General features: G+C 48.5%; 1 protein-coding gene across 4 annotated transcripts in view; it reads right to left on the bottom strand.

Annotated features, from left to right (window-relative positions):
- Nucleotides 1-19229, bottom strand: part of LOC122799705 (mitogen-activated protein kinase 9) — a 1999785-nt gene that overhangs the window by 1395584 nt on the left and 584972 nt on the right. The window lies entirely within an intron of this gene.

The raw sequence follows: 19229 nt of genomic DNA, 5'->3' as shown, positions 1-19229 counted from the left end.
TCCAGTTCTGACAAACTGGAAGAGCCCAAGGCAATTACTGGTGCCAAAGAAGGAGCTCTAACTGACATTGAGGCAGTCAAAGCCAGGAAGGTCAGTATCAGGGCCTCCAGACACTCGTCTGGAGTTGGAGGAGGAATTCGAGTGGGTGTCGAGGAAGAACCAGCTCCAGAGCTAAGTTGGCTGGGAACCAAGGATGGAGACAAATCCCTCGCCATCAGGAGCTAATCGACCAGCCTCATGGTATCTGACTCAGAAAGGCTCTTAATAGACCGAATAGAGGATGCTGATGAGGACCTAGGTGGTCTCTGTTCCAAAAAACGACTGGGTGGACGGTCAGCAAACAGGTTCCCTGATGGAGAATAAGAGGTCCGTCGTAAGGAAATAAGACAAGGCTGTTTCAGTTCCGATGAGTCAGCTGGTACTGAAGCTCCAGATGGTTGCACCATTTGTCTCGAAGGTCGAATCATCTTCACCTACCAGTGCCGAAGATACAGGCGACACAGTAGGTGGATTGGTCAATTTAGCAGGTGGTTCAGAGGAATTTATCAGAACCAAATGTGGTCATTTTTTAGTTTGGGTGATAAAGATGAAGAAGAGGAAGAGCTGGCTTCGGTCTTGGGACGAGATATCGCCTCTTCAAAACCATCCTTCAGGAGTCCCTTTAAAATAAGTTTGTTTCTCTGCTCAGTCAAGATTCTGGTGTAGAAACCATGGCAAATAGCACAATCCTCCAGGAGATGGACAACATCTAAACAATATACACAGAAAAAGTGTCCATCTGAGTTGGGCGTTTTTTGCACCTCTTAAACCCAGAGGTGCCCTTAGCAGATTTATCAGCCACGGTAACAAAATAAAGGCCTAACACCTGCAAGCAGAGGAAAGAGAAACAGATAAAGAGATTTTTTTTGGAAAAGAAAAGTGGAAAAATGACCAAAAATTTTAAGAAAGATTACCATGAGGTAAAGGAAGCAGCAAAAGGAAGAACCAACAATGGTACATTAAACTACCTAACGGTCGAAAGTAAGGTAAGGGAGAAAACACCGACACACACACTAAAACGAGAGAGAAGCAGGTAGAAACTGAAGAGAATATAGCAAACATAGAAGATTTATAGGAAAAATGGAGCTAAAGACAAAAAGGTTAGAAACTTACAATATTATACTGCCAAAGCTCGAGAGATAGGTTGGACACGTCTTGACACCACGAAGCGGTAAATTAGAGCTGAGGCAATTTAGTGAGTAGCATTATGGGTACAGCCTAGCTTGAGAGTTTTGGGAGGCGAGAGCTGAAAAACGGCAGTCGGTTCTAAGACTTGGAACCAAGCCCACAGTCAAGGATTATGTGAAGAGTGACATCAGATCCATCCTTTAGGATGTTGAGACCCAAATGTCTTAGGTTATTGGTTTCCAAATATGAGGTGAAAGGGAAAGCTTTTTTCACAGACGTAAAGCAGGCAGGCCAAGGTGGGAGGAGAAAGAGGTTGAAGCAGACAGCATAAACTGGCTGATTTATCTGGAAAGAAACCGTTGGGTCCTTTAATATCTTGTTTTTAATTTGTCTTGAAATTTATTTTTTTGAGAATTTTTTGTCCCTTTGTTGGGATTTCTGTTCTTTACAAAAAGAGGGACAGATTTAGAAGATTCATCTGGAATTTTAGGAGAGAAGAAAGGAATACCCTTTAAAATATTGTATGATCTTAACTCTCACCTCAGCGTTTTTAAAGATTTCAGCTGCAGCAGGGCCAAAAACATTCTCCCTGTCCAGAAGGACATCCAGTAACTTAGACTTGACATATTTAGGAGGACTTTGCAACCTCAACTCAAAATACAGAATTAGTAGCAGCAGCTTTAGAAGACGCACCTGTGGCATCATAACTATTAAATGCAGTGCCTAGCTACACACTGCAGCTTCATAACCTGTGCCTAGCTATGCACTGCAGCATCATAACTGTATTTAATGCAGTTCCTAGTTACGCACTGCAGCATCATAACCAGTGCACTGCAGTATCATAACCAGCGCCTGGCTAGGCACTGCATCATGACTGTATTTAATGCAGTGCCTAGCTATGCACTGCAGCATCGTAACCAGTGCCTAGCTACGCACTGCAGCATCATAACTGTATTTAATGCAGTGCCTAGCTATGCACTGCAGCATCATAACTGTATTTAATGCAGTGCCTATCTGCCTGTGCGACAGAATTCAACAGGGTTTGTGCAGACGTTTTACTGAGAGACATAAATATCTAACAAGTTTGTCGACGTGTCCCAAAACACATTAAAGGTAGGTTCTATTACAACTGTTGAAGCCACAATCATGATATCACCTCTGTCCTGACACCAACGACTCGAGCATCTGACAGCTCATACAGGAGTTCAGGCACCTAGCTGCTGCATCTTATCCAAAAACTCATGTCTGACTGAGGTAAGGGTGGTAACCATAGGGGGTGCGGGACCTAGCTGCTGCATCTTATCCAAAAACTCATGTCTGACTGAGGTAAGGGTGGTAACCATAGGGGGTGCGGGACCTAGCTGCTGCATCTTATCCAAAAACTCATGTCTGACTGAGGTAAGGGTGGTAACCATAGGGGGTGCGGGACCTAGCTGCTGCACCTTATCCAAAAACTCATGTCTGACTGAGGTAAGGGTGGTAACCATAGGGGGTGCGGGACCTAGCTGCTGCACCTTTCCCAAAAACTCATGTCTGACTGAGGTAAGGGTGGTAACCATAGGGGGTGCGGGACCTGCTGCTGCACCTTTCCCAAAAACTCATGTCTGACTGAGGTAAGGGTGGTAACCATAGGGGGTGCGGGAAGGGATTTTAAGGGTTCGGGAAAAAGATGAGTTTTAGGATTAAAAAGCAAGTGGGGAACTGAGGTTTAGTAAGGGTGGCTGGAGTTTTATGTTCAGGGAGTGATCTGCTATTCTAGATTTAGGGAAAGGGAGTTTGACTTTCGTGTTAGAGCACAAGGAATCAGTTAGAAACTGGGTAGAAGTTTTAAGGTTAAAGTAAAGGCTCTGGTGGAGCTCTACAGTTTAAAACTGTCAGATGATGAGAGGGTTAAATAACTGAGATCAAGCAGTGGGAGTGAGAGCTCTTGCCTTTTCTACCAAGTGGCAGAAAGCAAGTGTGTTATGAGCTAGCAATAGGCAAGGATTTTTAGTACACCCTAAAAGGTATCATATCAGGTGGGTTTGGTAATTAATGGCAGAATGTAGCTGAAGTATATACCTTCCCCTTCAGTACATATGCATAGCCCTTCTGCTGTCTTACACCTTCCCTCAGTGCGTATGCATAGTCCTTCTGCAGTCCTACACCTTCCTTCAGTGCGTATGCATAGTCCTGCTGCGGTCCAACACCTTCCTTCAGTGCGTATGCATAGTCCTTCTGCTGTCCTACACCTTCCCTCAGTGCGTATGCATAGTCCTGCTGCAGTCCTACACCTTCCTTCAGTGCATATGCATAGTCCTGCTGCGGTCCTACACCTTCCTTCAGTGCGTATGCATAGTCCTGCTGCAGTCCTACACCTTCCTTCAGTGCGTATACATAGACCTGCTGCGGTCCTACACCTTCCTTCAGTGCGTGCGTATGCATAGTCCTGCTGCGGTCCTACACCTTCCTTCAGTGCGTGTGCGTATGCATAGTCCTGCTGCGGTCCTACACCTTACTTCAGTGCATATGCACAGTCCTACAATGGTCCTACACCTTCCTTCAGTGCGTATGCATAGTCCTACAGCGGTCCTACACCTTCCTTCAGTGCGCATGCATAGTCCTTCTGCTGTCCTACACCTTCCTTCAGTGCGCATGCATAGTCCTTCTGCTGTCCTACACCTTCCTTCAGTGCGTATGCATAGTCCTGCTGCACTCCTACACCTTCCTTCAGTGCGTATGCATAGACCTGCTGCGGTCCTACACCTTCCATCAGTGTATATGCATAGTCCTGCTGCGGTCCTACACCTTCCTTCAGTGCGTATGCATAGTCCTGCTGCGGTCCTACACCTTCCTTCAGTGCGTATGCATAGACCTGCTGCGGTCCTACACCTTCCTTCAGTGCGTATGCATAGTCCTGCTGCGGTCCTACACCTTCCTTCAGTGCGTATGCATAGTCCTGCTGCGGTCCTACACCTTCCTTCAGTGCATATGCACAGTCCTACAACGGTCCTACACCTTTCTTCAGTGCGTATGCATAGTCCTTCAGCGGTCCTACACCTTCCTTCAGTGCGTATGCATAGTCCTACAGCAGTCCTACACCTTCCTTCAGTGCGTATGCATAGTCCTACAGCGGTCCTACACCTTCCTTCAGTGCGTATGCATAGTCCTACAGCGGTCCTACACCTTCCTTCAGTGTGTATGCATAGTCCTACAGCGGTCCTACACCTTCCTTCAGTGCGTATGCATAGTCCTACAGTGGTCCTACACCTTCCTTCAGTGTGTATGCATAGTCGTACAGCAGTCCTACACCTTCCTTCAGTGTGTACGCATAGTCCTACAGCGGTCCTACACCTTCCTTCAGTGCGTATGTATAGTCCTGCTGCAGTCCTACACATTCCTTCAGTGCGTATGAATAGTCCTGCTGCAGTCCTACACCTTCTTTCAGTGCGTATGCATAGTCCTGCTGCGGTCCTACACCTTCCTTCAGTGCGTATGCATAGTCCTGCTGCGGTCCTACAACTTCCTTCAGTGCGTATGCATAGTCCTACAACGGTCCTACAACGGTCCTACACCTTCCTTCAGTGCGTATGCATAGTCCTGCTGCGGTCCTACACCTTCCTTCAGTGCGTATGCATAGTCCTACACCTTCCTTCAGTGCGTATGCATAGTCCTACAGCGGTCCTACACCTTCCTTCATTGTGAATGCACAGTCCTACAATGGTCCTACACCTTCCTTCAGTGCATATGCATAGTCCTGCTGCAGTCCTACACCTTCCTTCAGTGCGCATGTGTAGTCCTGCTGCAGTCCTACCCCTTCCTTCAGTGCGTATGCATAGTCCTACACCTTCCTTCAGTGCGTATGCATAGTCCTGCTGTGGTCCTACACCTTCCTTCAGTGCGTATGCATAGTCCTACACCTTCCTTCAGTGCGTATGCATAGTCCTGCTGCGGTCCTACACCTTCCTTCAGTGCGTATGCATAGTCCTGCTGTGGTCCTACACCTTCCTTCAGTGCGTATGCATAGTCCTCCTGCTGTCCTACACCTTCCTTCAGTGCGTATGCATAGTCCTACACCTTCCTTCAGTGCGTATGCATAGTCCTACACCTTCCTTCAGTGCGTATGCATAGTCCTGCTGCGGTCCTACACCTTCCTTCAGTGCGTATGCATAGTCCTGCTGCAGTCCTACACCTTCCTTCAGTGCATATGCATAGTCCTACAGCGGCCCTACACCTTCCTTCAGTGCGTATGCATAGTCCTACACCTTCCTTCAGTGCGTATGCATAGTCCTGCTGCGGTCCTACACCTTCCTTCAGTGCGTATGCATAGTCCTGCTGCAGTCCTACACCTTCCTTCAGTGCGTATGTGTAGTCCTGCTGCAGTCCTAGACCTTCCTTCAGTGCGTATGTATAGTCCTGCTGTGGTCATACACCTTCCTTCAGTGCGTATGCATAGTCCTACACCTTCCTTCAGTGCGTATGCATAGTCCTACACCTTCCTTCAGTGCGTATGCATAGTCCTACACCTTCCTTCAGTGCGTATGCATAGTCCTACACTTTCCTTCAGTGCGTATGCATAGTCCTGCTGCAGTCCTACACCTTCCTTCAGTGCGTATGCATAGTCCTGCTGCAGTCCTACACCTTCCTTCAATGCGTATGCACAGTCCTACAGTGGCCTTACACCCTCCTTCAGTGCGTATGCATAGTCCTCCTGCTGTCATCATTGGGCACGTCTTTGGAAGATGGCATTAGCTTGGTGGCTTGTCAGAGTCTACAGAAATTACAGCAAGGGCTGAAGAAGGGTCTTTGGAAAGGAATTTGTGGGCATCAGGAACCTTGTAAAATTTATCTTTTTTTTTTAGGCACAGCTTTATGATTTAAGAAAGCTGTTGAAAAGGTATGCTGTAATGCTTTTAATACGAGAGATACTGCAGAAGGTTTAAAGAATCAGAAGACATGGTTTCAATTTCCTCAGATTCAAGTCTAACAGGAAATGGATATGGGATGAGTAAGTCAGAGAATCCGATTCACCAAAAGTAGTAGAAGTAGAAGAAAAGACTTCAGGGGTCTTATGGGACATGACTTCCTTAAAGAGCCTTGTGAAGAATCATCGTCCTGCAGGGAGGAGGACAGGCTTGTGCAGAATCATCGTCCTGCGGAGGAGGAGGACAGGCTTATGAAGAATCATCGTCCTGCGGGGGAGGAGGACAGGCTTGTGCAGAATCATCGTCCTGCGGGGGAGGAGGACAGGCTTGTGCAGAATCATCGTCCTGCGGGGGAGGAGGACAGGCTTGTGCAGAATCATCGTTCTGCGGGGGAGGAGGACAAGCTTGTGCAGAATCATCGTCCTGCGGGGGAGGAGGGCAAGCTTGTGCAGAATCATCGTCCTGTGGGGGAGGAGGACAGGCTTGTGCAGAATCATCGTTGTGCAGGGAGGAGGACAAGCTTGTGCAGAATCATCGTTGTGCGGGGGAGGAGGACAGGCTTGTGCAGAATCATCGTTGTGCGGGGGAGGAGGACAGGCTTGTGCAGAATCATCGTTGTATAGGGAGGAGGACAGGCTTGTGCAGAATCATCGTCCTGCGGGGGAGGAGGACAAGCTTGTGTAGAATCATCGTCCTGCGGGGGAGGAGGACAGCCATGTTTGGTCTTCTGCTTCCTCTCCCTGGGAGCATCAGCATGAATGAAACGGGGAGGATCGAACCCGACACACCTCAGTTGGGGTGTACGGAACTTCTACTCTGGGGAAAATTTGAGGAATGTCCCCTGCCCCTTAGAAACAATAAGCTCCAGTTCTCCTTTCCTGACAAAAGTGGCCGTCTGACTGGTCAAGTTGGACATGCAAAACAGCTATGCCCTATCAGCCTCTAATGGGGTAGTGGCAGCAGGAAACCCCAGGCACTCTGAAGGCTGATCAAAAGCCACAGCAAAGACGTCAAGGTCTACCTGGACAGCAGAATTTTCAGGCTTTGACTTTTTAAGCTTCTTCCTGTTCTGCTGACGGATGTTGACTGGGAAGATTGAGACTATCCTTCGTAGAGATGAATCTTACCTCACGAGAGCTCCTTCTCAGAGACCATCCTACCCCACACGAACTCCTTCTCAGAAACCATCCTACCCCACGAGCTCCTTCATAGAAATCATCTTACCCCATGAGAGCTCCTTCTCAGAAACCATCCTAACCCACACAAGCTCCTTCTCAGAGACCATCCTACCCCACATGAGCTCCTTCGTAGAAATCTTACCCCATGAGAGCTCCTTCACAGAAACCATCCTACCCCACACAAGCTTTTTCTCAGAAACCATCTACTCCACACAAGCTCCTTCTCAGAAACCATCTTATCCCTCACGAGCTCCTTCATAGAAATCATCTTACCCTATATGAGTGCTCCTTCTCAGAATCCATCCTATCCCACACGAACACCTTCTCAGAGAGCATCCTACTCCACACAAGCTCCTTCTAAAAAGACCATCCTACCCCACACAAGCTCCTTCTCAGAGACCATCCTACCCCACGCAAGCTCCTTCTCGGAGACCACCATACCCCACGCAAGCTCCTTCAGTCTTTAATTTTCGAATTAAATTTTAAGACTAAAGAAGCAGCTCCTGAGTGTTTTAGGAATGCAAGACTGACAGATGAAGAACTCTTTATAGTTCTGACTGAATCCCAAGGAAAGCCAACATTTAGTGTGACTACCCCTGTGTGGAATCTCCCTGCCACAGTCAACATTTTCCCCTCATACTTGAAAAGAAAATATTTTTGTCAAAAAAAAAAAATTAAGGAAAAAAAAATTCCCTAATGGAGTTGCTTACTTGCCTAAAGCAAGTAAATGAACAGGATGTACAACAGAAAGATAGAAATGTAAGCAAAGACCTGCTGTTTGGACTGACAGCAAGTTTCTATGGACCCATACTCCCCTAATGTACTGCACCACATTCTGGCACTTTGATCATATACTGAACAAATGGCACAGGAGGAAGGCTAGTTGGACATACAGTATCCATAGCAGGATACTTCCCTATAGGTAATCAATACTGCAACAGGAATCATAGAAAGATGTACATTGTGACAGTGGCAATTCAAGGAACACACTACCAACAAGTTCCTCATTTAATCTCACAATACAAATAAATAGCAATTCTAGCAATGTTGTGTCAGTTTGCTAATGTCATACAAGAAACTCTCCAGAGTGGCTGCATTTTACACATGAAAAAAAGAAGTTATGTACTCACCATAACGTTCCATCTGAGTGAGTAACTTCATTTATCTGCAACCTATGGGTATCGGATCCAACCTCGGATCTGAGCCGGCAGCTTTACCTAGCTAAAGATCTGAGCTCCTAGCTCCTCCCCCCTACCCATAATCCCCTGCAACACATCCCCCATCCTCAGATCGAGTTTGCCTATAGGAACTCCACAAGACCCTCGAAAGAGGCCAGTAACCTACTGCCTAACAGAATGGACAATCCTCTCCTGGTTAAGAAGCACAAAACTGGCTAGGGGGAATGGGGGGGGGGTCGGTTTCAGACAAGTGAAGTTACCCACTCAGATGGAACATTATGGTGAGTACATAACTTCTTTATCTGAAGTGGTTAACTTCATTTGGTCTGCAACCTGTGGGACAGAGTCCCCAGCTACCTAGAAAACTTTGAGCGGCCCTCAAAGAAGAATATTCCGGAGCACCGCGGAGCCAAAGGAAGCCCTACTCCTGGAAATCAAATCCAATTTATAATGGGAAATGAATGTATGAGAGGAGGACCAAGTAGCTGCTGAACATATGTCGTCTATAGGGACTCTAGACCAGAACGCAGCAGAGGTAGCTATGGATCGGGTTGAATGTGCATGGATTCCCAAAGGAACCGGTTTGTTCGAAGCTAAATAGGCTTGAATGATGCATTGCGAAATCCAGTTAGCTAATGTAACTTTGGTAATAGATTTGCCTAAAGAAGACTTGGCAAAGGACACAAACAATTGATCAGTCTTGCGGTTAGTTGCTGTCCTGTGCAGATAAAAATGCAGTTGTCTATGCACATCCAATTTGTGCAGTGTGTATTCCCCTTTGTTCTGGAAATTGGGAAAGAACACTGGCAGATTAATAGACCGATTAATATTCGACTCAGAGGCTACTTTAGGGAGGAAAGAAGGATTAGTCCTGAAAGAAACTCTGTCCTTATGAAAAATTAGATAAGGGGGTTTCATACAGAGGGCTTGAAGCTCAGACACTCTCCTGGCCGAAGTTACTACAACCAGGAAGGCTGTTTTCCAAGATAAAAATTTCAACTGAGCTGACGCGGCCAGTTCGAAAGGAGGGCCCATCAAAGCCTGCAGGACCAGTGTTAAGTCCCATGGTGGAACCGCAGACTTAACTGGCGGTTTTAACAGGAAAGCGCCTTTTAGAAAGATTTTGCAAATTCTGGTGGAAGCCAGTGATCCTACCTCATCTCCCACATGAAAGTGAGAGATGGCTGCCAACTGTACTTTAACCGTAGATGCACTGGCTCCCTGATGAAAGATATGGGACAGAAATACAAGAATAGTCAGAATAGGGACAGTAAAGGGATCCAAGCCCCTGTCTTTGGCCCAAATGGAAAAGCGTTTCCATTTACTACCGTAGATCCTTCTGGTAGAAGGTTTGTGTGCTGCTACCAGAATGGCTTTCACTAGTGACGAGATACCGGGAGTCCTTGCTATCAGCGGAACTGGATCAACCAAGCCGTGAGCTTGAGGTCGCCCAGATTTGGGGGTTGTAATCCCGCAGGGTGAGAAATTAGATCTGGGATGGGATCTAAGATCCAAGGCAGAACTACACTGTGAAACCGCAAGTAAGGGAACCAAATCTGGCGAGGCCAGAATGGGGCTATGAGGATTATCTTGCTCCCCAACCGATGGGCTTTCTGCAGGAACTTCGTCATGAGCGGAAGCGGGGGATAAGCATAAAGGAGACCGGGGGGGCCAAGCATGAACCAGAGCGTCTCTGGGGCTCTCCCCTATTGGGGGAATTAGAGCGAAATATTCACTGCACTTTGTGTTTGCTGGGGAAGCAAAAAGATCGCAGCAAGGTAGACCCCATTTGAGGAAGATCTGTTTTGCTACCAACGGGTTTAGAGACCACTCGTACGGTGTGAGGATCAGGTGACTTAGCCTGTCCGCTAGAATGTTGGTCCGGCCTAGAATGTGTTGCCACCAGAAAGCGGTTGGTGGAGATCGCCCATTCCCAAACTCTCATGGCCTCTCAGCAAAGGGGATAAGATCTGGTTCCGCCCTGTTTGTTGATGTACCAGACTACAGCCATGCTGTCTGACTGAATTGCAATAGTTCCCGGAGGAAGAAGGTCTTGTAGGGCTTGCAACGCCAAAAGCACCGCCCTCATCTCCAGGACATTGATATGCAGAACAGTCTCTGAGGGAGCCCACGTGCCTTGGACGGTTCTGCCCATAGCATGCCCCCCCACCCGAGGCGAGAAGCGTCCGTGGTCAACGTGGCTTGGGGCTGAGGCATGACGAACAGTCTCCCCTCTCGTAGCTCCTGAGAGTGCAGCCACCAGAGAAGGGAGTCCTTGCAAACCCTGCTCAGGGGAATCGGGGTGCTCAAGGGGTGCAGCAACAGTGACCATTGGACCTGAAGAGTCCACTGTAGGATTCTCATACGCAGGCGCGCAAAGGGTGATAGACCGATGGCTGCCGCCACGGAGCCCAGAGCTCTCAGGACTAATTCCGCAGATGGGGCTGAGGGTTGGAGAAAGTACAGTTTTGTACCTACCATAAATGTAGATGTTAGAGTGCTCATACAGCTGCAGTCAAAACAGATGGGTTATCCTGCCGTCAGGTGGGTCCTCGGTCGGCCGAATTCCAAACTCTAGGTCCGGCGTCGGTTGTCGTCGCTTCTTCCCTGACGTCAGTGCGACAGGGGTATAAAAGAGCCAGCCGACGCCATCTTCTTCAGTTTTTCTTGCCCCAGATTGTCAGGTGCCCCCAGAAGGAAGGCAAAACATAAACTTATGTAATCATGCAATATAGAATAATCAAAAAACAGTAGTTTGCAAGCAAATACACCATAAAAGAATACCCGAAATAGGTTGTATGAGAAGGTGTTTGCCATAAGGCCTGTCCTAAGAGGGGATGGAGGGAGGGAAACCAGGACTGCAGCTGTATGAGCACTCTAACATCTACATTTATGGTAGGTACAAAACTGTAATATGTTCATTGTGCATACAGCTGCAGTCATAACAGATGGGTAGAATCCCAAAGCTAAAAAGGGGTGGCAGGCACTAAGTGGAACTAGGAGGAGTAAGGATGCCCTGCAAGACTGCTGTGGCAAAGCCTGCTCTAGATTTTGAGTAAAGTGGAAGGTGATAGTGTTTGGAGAAAATGTGCACTGAACTCCAAGTGGCTGCTTCCAAAATGTCCTTGGTAGGAACCCCCCTGAGGAAAGCTGCAGAGGTATCTGTGGCCCTTCTGGAGTGGGATCTGATGCTTGAAGGCACAGCTTTTCCATGAAATGAGTAACAAAAGCGTATGCAGTGGGCTATCCATTTTGAGATCGTCTGTTTGGAGATAGCCTTTCCTTGAGCACCTGTAGCATAGGACACAAAGAGTTGCTCGGATTTCCTGAATGGCTTTGTTCTGTCCAAATAATAACGAAGTTGTCTTTAAATGTCCAAGGAATGCAGTAGTCTTTCCCCTTTGTTTTGTGGGTTAGGGTAAAAGGTAGGTAAGTGGATAGTCTGATTCAAGGCTACACTGGATACTACCTTTGGCATAAAGGTAGGGTTGGTTCATAAGGAAAATCTGTCCTGATGGAAAATGATGAAAGGTTGCACAGCCATGAGGGGGCCTGTAGTTCCGAAACCCTGCGTGCTGAGGTGATAGCCAGAAGGAAGGCTGTTTTCCATGACAAATATTGTAGTTCTGTTGAAGCAGCTGGCTCAAATGGAGGAAGGGTCAGTTTTTCCAATATAAAGTTGAGGTCTCAAGCAGGGACTGGTGGTTTTCCTTGGGGGTTTTATATTCTTAGCCCCTCTGAGGAACTGTCTTAAGAGAGGATAAGAGAATAAAGGAGGATCTGTGTTGTATTGTGCAGAAATGGCTGAAGCATGGATTTTGATGGAGGAGAAGGAAAGTCCACTGTTTAACATCTCAGCTAGATACTGTAATATTTGAGGTAAATTAATTACCCAAGGATTCTGGCCCTTTTTCTGATTCCAGGCACAAAACCGTTTCCATTTGGTGGAGTAGGCTTTTCTAGTAGGTCTTCTGGCCTCCAAGATGACATTCTGCACCTCCTTGGAGAGGAGGGTCTGCTGGGAAATCAAGGGATTCTCCATGCGGCTAGATTTAGGGTTTTGAGCTGGCTGTGAAGAGTTTTGAAGTTGTGCTGGGACAACAGAAGAGGCACTAGAGGTAGGATCCATGGTGGGGAATGCGTCAGGCTCTTCAGGAGTGGATACCAGTGTTGTCTTAGCCAGTCTGGAGCAATGAGAATCATTTTCGGCGCCTCTGCTCTGGCTTTTAATAGAACTTTGGGCAGCAGAGGGAGAGGCGGAAAGGCATAGACTGTCAATGTTGTCCAATTGAAAGAAAGTGCGTCCACTTTCCAGGCCTGTGGATGATAGGTCCTTGAGCAAAATTTTTTCAGTTGGTAATTTCTGTGGGTAGCAAAGAGATCTATGTCTGGCTGTCCCCATGCCTGAGTTATCTTTGAAAACTTGAGGATGCAACTTCCATTCGTGTGGATCTGTCATATTTCTGCTTAGGCTGTCTGCCAGTGTGTTTTCCTTCCCTGGCAGGAATTGTGCCTGAAGTTGGATTTGCAATTCCAGAGCTGTGTTCCAAAGGGTCATGGCTAGTCTGCACAGGGGGTATGAATGAGTTCCCCCGTTTGTTTATGTACCACATCACTGTGGTGTTGTCTGTCCTTATCAATAGCTGGCCTGGATGCAGTAGGTCTTTGAAGGCCATAATAGCATTTTGCACTGCTAGCATTTCCTTTTGGTTGATGTGTAGGTGCTTCTCTTTTTGGGACCATTTTCCCTGAATGCACTGATCTGTCATGTGTGCCCCCCAGGCGTAGTCCAAGGCGTCTGTTGTGATGATTTGATTTGCTTGAGGTATGCAGAAAGGGAGACCTATGTTTCTTTGGCATGCTTGAGCCCACCACAGAAATTCCTTTTGAAGACATGGAATGAGTGGTATAATTGTTTCCAAACTGTGGCTGTGTTGAGACCATAAGTTTTTTAGGTACCACTGAAGTTTCCTCATATGCAGCTTTGCACATGGGATCAGCAGGATGCAAGATGCCATGAATCCCAGAGCCTGCAGGACTTTCCTTGCAGTCAGCCTGATGAAGGTTGCCATTTTGCTGAAGTATTGAGATAGTTGCCCTTGTTTCTCTGGCGTGAGGTAGGCCATCTGGGTGTTTGTATTCAAGCTGGCACCCAGGAAAATTATTGTTTGAGAGGGTATTAGTTTTGATTTCTTTTTGTTCACTGTGTATCCCAGAAAGTTCAACAGTTTTATTACAAACGCCAGGTGTTTCAGAAGTCCGCTTGGATCAGGCAGTCGTCCAGATATGGGTATATTTGTATTCCTTGAAGTCTGCAGAAGGCAATTACTGATGCCAGGCATTTCGTAAACACTCTGGGCACAGTAGATAAGCCAAAGGGCAATGCAGAGAATTGATAATGGGTTGAACCTGCAAGAAATCTGAGGTATCTTCTGCAATCTTGTCTGATAGGGACATGCAGGTATGCCTCCTTGAGGTCCAATGTTACCAGCCAAGATTCCTTGCCCAGCATGGGAAGAAGCTGCTGTAATGTGAGCATCTTGAATTTTGGCACCTGTAGATATGTGTTTAGGATGGATAGGTCCAAGATAGGTCTCCAATCTTTGTCTTTCCTTGGTACCAGGAATAGTCTGGAATAAAACCCTTGACCTTGTTCTTTTGCAGGTACCTCTTGAATAGCTTTCATGTCCATGAGAGCTGAAATTTGTTTTTGTGCCTCTGCCCTTTGATTTTGTGGCAGGTTTGGCATGCCTCTCATTTTTGGAAGGGTGTGAAAGTGGAATCTGTAGCCTCTGTCTATAATGTCCAGGATCCATTTGTCTTTTGTGACAATGCCAATTTTTTGAGAATAATGCCAGTTTTCCGCCTAAAGGTGCTGCCATTAAAGCTTTGCTTGGCAGGTAAAGGGGAAAGTCATTGTGTCTGCTTTTCTGAATGACTGTGATCTATCTTCTCCACCTCTTGGGGTTGGTGCTTGCCATTGTCTGGCTCTGAATGATCCTTGAGATTGCCCTCTACCCCTCGGGTGTCTGAATCTGCCTCTGAGGTCTGTCTGTGGCTGGAAAGGACCAATTTTCTGAAGGACAGTTTCTGCTGAAACGTGGAGGTTGTACCCGCAGGAAATCTTTCACTGTTTGCATTGATCTCACCTTTTCCTCCATTTTCTTTAGTACCTCCTCAGCTTTAACACCAAACAATACATTTTTTTGAAGAGGTGCATCTAGTAATTTAGCTTTGACATGATGTGGTAAGGCTTGCTCTTTGAGCCAAGCATGTCTACGTATGACAGACCCTGTAACAGCAGCTCTACATGAGGCCTCTAAAGCATCAAAACCACACTGCAAGGTATGTTTACCCACTTGCTCTGCACTATGCAACAAATCCTGCAACTCTTTTAAATCTGGTTGCTCAGGTTGTGTCATTTTGCTTTTCAACTGAGATAACAAAAACTGCTGATACCTTAACATATGGAACTGACAGTTTAATGCCCTCATGGTTAAAGTGGCTGAGGTATACACCTTTTTCCCCCACCTTTCTAAAGCTCTGGAATCACTCTCTGAAGGTAATGGGTTTTTAGCAGTAGAGGCCTTAATTCCCTTGGGACCTGTGAAATAGTTTCTGGGTCAGCAGTATGGCTTTTGTATAGGAACTGGTGTGAATCAGGAACCCGGTAATACCTGTCTGGTTTAACAGGAGCTGGAGGTAAAGAATCTGGGTTGAGGCTGGCTTCTGTGTACACATCATCTAATATATCTAAGACAGGAGGGATAGCCAGAGGCCTATGCTGGGGGAGCAAGAGAAAATCCCTGAGCCTTTTCTTGGAATCTGAGTAATCTTGGCCTTCCCAGTGAAAGTGTTCCCTCAAAGTATGTAGGGTTTCCCCAAAAGAGTAGTCCTCAGGGGGGAGACCGAGGGAATACACTCCTCTGCATCAGAGTCTTCAAAAGGAGAATATGTATATTCCTGGTCCTCAGAATGTTCAGAGGTAATAGAGGCTTGATCTGAGGAAGGGTAGTCTTCCTCTAATCTGGGCCTTTGTCCGAGGGGGTTGAGAACCTCTGATAAGAGTAATCAAATCCTCAGCCATTTTGAGCATCTGTTTTTTAGGCATGGGGCCTTGAGAGGGGGTCTGTGGTCCTTGTTTTTTTAGTTTTCATGGCTGCTTTAGATTTTGTGAAAGCCTTAATAGAGAAGGAGGAAGGCCTGAAGACACCTTGAGAAATGGCAGGCCTGTCTAAACTCTGAGTTTCCCCGCCAAGAGTGGCGTCGGTATCTGTAGTCGGAATGGGGGCCGAGGAGCCTGCAACCTCGGGCACAGAAGACACCGGTAATGAAGTGTCATCGGTACTCAGGGGCTGCGTAGGCACCTCGCTGAGAACCAGTAGTCGGCCTTAGCGTGGTGTCAGAAGTCACGGACCGCGTATGTCGGTCCTTATCTTTGCGTCTTTTACTCAAAACTGGAGTCGGAGTATCCGACGACATAATTTAATTAAATCTTTTACCAAAATAGTGATGGGCGAACTCCGCCCGACGCTTAATAGTGCGTTTGTTGAATCTAGCACAAAAACGGCAGGCCTAGACGTCGTGGTCTGGACCTAAGTAAGGAATACAGAAAGAGTGGAAATCCTTATGCGGTATTTGCTTCCCACATGAAATGCAATTATTAACTTTGTCTGACATCGGTCTGAAGCAAGAAAAGTTTCCCCAACGGGGTACTTAGCTTTCAAGAAGACTTCGGCTGAAATATTTTCGTAAATCTCAGGAGCTGGCCGACCGGCACTTGCGAACTGCTTCTGCTTCAGGCACCGCGCGGCAAGAAAGACTGAAGAAGATGGCGTCGGCTGGCTCTTTATACCCCTGCCGCATTGACATCAGGGAAGAAGCGACGACAACCAACGCCGGACCTAGACTTTGGAATTCGGCCGACCGAGGACCCGCCTGACGGCAGGATAACCCATCTGTTATGACTGCAGCTGTATGCACGATGAACATTTGCCAAAACATGAAGAGACAAATTGCGCAACCTGTTGTTAAGAAAGGTCTTGGAGTGACGTGTATCTATTTTGGCCCCTATAAATTCCAGAACCTGCACAGGATGAAGGAATGACTTTTGAAGGTTCACAGTAATACCTAGACGCTGAGAGTAAGAGCCAGGGTATAATCCCTGGCCCAGCAGAGCTGATGCCTGGTGGAGGCGGTGAGGAGCCAGTCGTCCAGGTAAGGAAAGATCTGAATGCCCTGCGACCACCGCCATGACTTTGGTGAACACCCTGGGGGCTGAGGTGAGGCCGAACGGAAGAGCCCTGAACTGAAAATGACTGGCTCCTAGCCAAAAGCGGAGGAACCTCCTGGACCGTCTGTCCATTAGAATGTGGTAGTACGCATCCTTGAGGTCTATGGAGCACATCCAGTCGTTCTCCCGGAGAAAGGGGAGAATAGTTTGCAAGGTAACCATCCGGAATTTCTCCTTGGGAATGAACAGGTTTAGAGATGAGAGGTCTAGTATAGGCCTCAGTTCCCCCGTCTTTTTTGGCACTAAAAAGAACCTGGAGTAATTTCCCAATCTGGACTGGCCTGGGGGAACGGGCTGGATGGCCCTTTTTTCTAACAGCTTCGAACTTTCCGAAGCTGCCGCCTCCCTTTGATCGGGTGGGACATCGGGGAGGCGTTTCATAGGAGGGGGGAGACTCAGAAAAGGAATGGAATAACCTCTGGATATAACTCGGAGCACCCACCGGTCCGTAGTAATGGACTCCCAATTTTGGAGGTGCTCCGACAGACGCCCCCCCCCGACTGCCTCCAGAGAGGGACAGCCGGGTTAAGCCCTCAGGGCTGTTGCGCGGGCCTCTCAGAGAAAGGTTCTCAGGACCAGAGATTCCTCAGCCCCCCCCCCTCTGCCTCTGGGCCGGCGTCCACCTTGTCCTCCTCTGCCTCTGAAGGACGAGGGGTCCAAAGCGGGACGGGACTGCTGTGATTTCCGGAACCACATCTTTTGTCCCCTCTGGTTCCTGGAGAAGGACTGTTGGGGATTAGAGAAGCGGATCCCGACAGCAGACAGCGTCTTCCCATCCTTTTCGCTTTGGACCAGCGTGTCGCAGACGGTCTTGCCAAAGAGCGTAGAACCGTCAAAGGGTGCGTTAGCGAAGGACGCCTTGAAGGGTTCCGCAAAATCTCAAAGGCGGAGCCAGGCATGGCGCCACAGAGCGATGCCTGCTCTGCTGGCTCAAGCCACTCCCTCCGTGGCATGGGAGAGTAGCCGCACAGATGTATTAGTAATAGATTTCAGAGTGGCCATGCGAGTCGAGAAGATGCGTTTGTCCTCGGCCGCCATGGACTCCGGGGGGGGGGGGGCTCCAGCGTATTCCTTAATCAAGTCTCGATGGAGTCTGATAACGTGCGCCATATAGTTCAGCGCCCTCACAGAGAAGGTAGCTGAAGCAAACATCTGCTTTCCAATGCGGTCCAACATCCGAGATTCCTTATCTGGAGGGTGGACCAAGGAACTCTCCTGCACTAGTTCCTTCTTGGTGGCAGCCGCCACGACCATGGCATCCACTGGAGAACCTTTAGACCAAGCCATCCTATCAGAAGGGGGACTAAGTACCTTGTCTGGCCTTCTGGGAATCGGCTCCTTCCAAGCCCTGGTGGTAATTAAGTCCACCAGGGGGTCAGCCGGGGGGGGCACCCAAGAAGTAGATGGGCCTGCATCGAACGCATACAGAAACACAGAATCATCCGAGGAAGGTTTTTGGGCAGACCACCCTCCTCTGATTCACATTTCCATGATGTCTCCAAAGGAGACATCCTCAGGGGGTGACCTTGGGGAACCTTCCCCTTCCTCCAAATCTCTGTCCTCTGTCAGGGACTCAGGGGAGTCCAGGTGCCTCCTTTTGCACTTCCGTTTGTGAGGAACCTCCTCGGTGGGGCTATCAGAGGAGGGCTCACCCACGGGGTCCTGTTCCTCTAAGGGAACCAACTGGAGCACCGATGCAGGCTGTCCCTGTGGCCGAATGACGGAGGACAGGCCCAAATGCGCATGGGTAATGGATGGATCCGTAGCCCGGACCGGGGATCTGGAAGTCCTCGACAGCACCCTCTCCACTACATCAAACGCCAAGGGTGAACCGCTCTCCCCTGGCTCAGAGAGCAGCCCCCTCGGCACCGATGCAGGGATCAGCGTCGGAGCAGAAGCAGTCGGACCCGAGAGGGAAGTGTGCTCCAACCTAAATGGCGCCGAAGACACCGTTCCCCCCACAGATCTGACGCTCGGCTCTCAGCCCCGAGAGCTAGGATCAGGCATGCTCGAGGGCATAGTCGGCGTCGAAGTAACCAAGACTGTCGGCGCCGACATATCCCCAGGTCTGAAACGGCATAGATCCGAAGACTCCGAAACCCGATACTGGGTCGGAGAAGGAGCGATCGGGGGTAAAGAAAGGGGCAGAGCTCCCCCCCGAAGGGGGGGGGGGGCTTGGAGCACCCCCATCTGCATTTGAGCCTGCAAGAAATGACGCATCATCCGGTCCAAATCAGCGTCGGTCAAGCTTCTGGTGGATCTGGGGGAGGTTGCCAAGGTGGGCCTGGAGGGCCGCCTCGAGTACCTTGAGGGAGACCGGTACTCCTCTTCCGGCTCCGGGGAAAAGCAAGGAGAAGAGAGCCAAGAATAAGGACAACCAGAGACCCTCTTAGTGGGATTAGCTACCTTAGCTGGCGGGGCCGAAGGATGAGACTCAGCCCGCCTTTTGTGCCTATGCCAGTCCTTGTCTCTCCTCTTCTCCTTAGAAGAGGAAGAAGAGTCCCCCTCA

Source organism: Protopterus annectens, chromosome 4.part0 (assembly GCF_019279795.1).
Source record: "Protopterus annectens isolate FY-2018-M chromosome 4.part0, PAN1.0, whole genome shotgun sequence".
NCBI lineage: Eukaryota > Metazoa > Chordata > Ceratodontiformes > Protopteridae > Protopterus > Protopterus annectens.
This window is presented reverse-complemented; position numbering and strand designations above follow the sequence as displayed.